At 39.8% G+C, this 2,664-nt stretch overlaps 1 pseudogene; it reads right to left on the bottom strand.

Moving 5' to 3' along the window:
* Window positions 1–256: 256 nt before the first annotated feature.
* On the bottom strand, window positions 257–1,102 carry LOC114038386 (annotated as a pseudogene).
* Window positions 1,103–2,664: the final 1,562 nt, after the last annotated feature.

Below are 2,664 nucleotides of genomic sequence, written 5' to 3'. Positions count from 1 at the left end.
AGTAGCACTTTACCTTCAGATAGAATGCATGAAATATGCACCCTCTCCTTTTTTTTTTTTTTATGGTCAGGCAGATTTAAAGATGCAGACAGCTTTGAATATGTGGTCAAATGAAAAAGGCTACTATCAACTACGTTGCATAATAACACAGAATGTCTGTCTACGTACTAGTCCTCCAGTCTCCCAGAAACATGGCGCAAAGTGACTTTTTTTTTTTAGCAGGCATAATTCAATTTATTTGTTTATAAAAAAACCTCTATGTGGTTGCCGCAGCAGCTGCCTGGGTCCTCTGGACAGACACTCGAGTGTGAGTCTTCACAAGATGGTTGGTGAATTTCTGATAGGGAGACTTAGTGAACACAGTCTCCTTCTACAGGTCTGGAGCTAGATAGCTGTATGTTTTGGAGATGGCATCAAAGGTAGCTTTAGCAAAGTTGCCCAGAGTGGCAGTACAGCCTCTTGCAGATGTGTAGCAGTCATCAATTCCAGCCATCCTCAGGAGCTTCTTAGGCATAGGAGCTGAGATGATGCCAGTACCTCTAGGGGCGGGATCAGGTGCACCAGAACCAGTGACCTTGCAGGGTACTGTGTGAGGCTTGCCAGTCTTGTTCCTTCAGTAGCCACATCTCACAGGAATGATGGACAGCTTGGCCAGAATGATAGCACCATGAATATCTGTGGCCACTTCTTTGGAGCACTTGACACCCAGGCCAACATGGCCATTGTAGTCAATGGTCACAAAAGCCTTGAACCTGGTACGTTGTCCAGCTCTAGTTTGTTTCTGAACAGTCATGATCTTCAGAACCCCATCTTTCAATGAAGATCCCAGGAAGAAATGTATAATCTCAGACTCATTGATAAGAAGGGAGAAAAGACAGATCTCTTCCAAAGACTTGATCATCATGTCTTTGACTAGCTGACCTAGCTTAGTGACAAGAACCCACTCCTTGTCTTCAGTATTTCCTCCCCAGGCCTCCCGGCCACGGCCCCGGCCTTGACCTCGGCCCCCACTGCAGAAGCCACTGCAGAAGCCACCTGGGCCTCCAACTCCAGGGCCCTGGGGGCTTCCCGCTCCTCCTGCAACACCAATGTCATCCATCATTTGATGTTCACTAGAAGTAGAAGCACCAAGTGACTTCTACATAGGTGACACCATCTTATATGATATGGCCATTTGTCAAAACCCCAATTCACATAAATTCAGAGACCTAATTACTATAACAAATTCTTTATTTCTCTTTGTTACCTTACTTTTTTGTTTCTTTGATTTTCTCTTCTTCCTTTCTTCCTTCTTACTCTCCATATCTCAGAATGGAAATGAAATGACCACATACAGACCTGAACTCAATACTTTCTGATCAAAATGGTAGCTTTATCCTGCAAATTTTTTTTTTCAGCCTTAGCCATTCTCACCCCACCTCCTTTGTCTTGTGTCCCACTCCCAGCACCTCACCACATAGGTGCCAGACTTAATGAGGACACTCTATCAGCTACAGTCTCACTATATCTCAGTACTCCTGAATTCTAGTTATCCACCAACCTCAGCCTCCCTAGTTGCAGGTTCTACAGGTATATACTACTGTGCCCAGTGATTCATGCCATTTTTCAAATCTTTTGTGGGTAATTTTGGATACTATTTCTTTACTCCAGTGAATTAATTCTCTCTCCTAGCTTGTGTTACTTGCCAATTTGATAAGTCTGTAATTTATGTCTTCATCCAACTCACTGATAAAAATATTGAACAGGACAAGATCTAGCTCTCGGCTCTAGGCAAACTACCAGAGACTTCTTTTTAGTTTGACATCAATCCATTAATCAGATGTGTAATTAATGTCATTTCTCAAAATCCTAAAAATACTCTTTATTCTCCTGAGAATTATCACATGAAATTCACTTTTCACGCATTAGGGCTCCAGTGTATGTAGCTTTAATATTATGTCTCCTAAAAAGATAAATATTATCTCTGTGATTCAGGAAATAAATAGAAAACAATCAGCCCAATTAATTAAAAACATACATCAGTTAATATTTTGTGAGTAGTGTAGAATAAATGTTTATAAATTCCCAATTAAAAGAGCTAAAATGATGCTATTTCTTTAGTAGAAATTTATTAAAGTGTCAGGGACAGGTGATACTTATTAGATAAATTGCATAGAAGTAAGAAAACTAATCAGCCATTTACTCACAATACAGTATGAGGGTCCTAAGAATTCCATGGTTCATCTTTTCAATCTTCTCTAACCATTTGGCTACCAACTGGAACTGTTGAACCACTCAGTGTAGCCCAGTTTAGGCATTCCTTCCTATTGCTTGTCCATGGATTGTTATCTGGATGAGACTGGTGTTTGGTCCTTGACTCCAAACTACCTTATTCTTCTGTCCTTGGATTAGAATGGCCAGTGACACAAGGCACTCAGCTGGCACTTGTATAAATCAAAACTGAATAACATACAGTACATGTTCTCAAATACCTGACATGTAGTAACACCTATATTGTAAACTGTTTGTGTCTGTACCATTTGTTTTAATTATGTTAAAAAAGGAGCAAACACAGTTTTTTTAATTCACATCCATTAAGAGGCATAAGAATGTATTTTTTTTCTATACTTATTGCAAATATGCTTTAAATTTTGTCTTTTACCCACATTTTCATGAGAAACTTTA

Source organism: Vombatus ursinus, unplaced genomic scaffold, assembly GCF_900497805.2.
Source record: "Vombatus ursinus unplaced genomic scaffold, bare-nosed wombat genome assembly UNPS02011014.1, whole genome shotgun sequence".
In the NCBI taxonomy this organism is placed as follows: Eukaryota; Metazoa; Chordata; class Mammalia; order Diprotodontia; family Vombatidae; genus Vombatus; species Vombatus ursinus.
The sequence above is the reverse complement of the archived record's forward strand: the minus strand, read 5'-3'. Positions and strand labels throughout refer to the sequence as shown.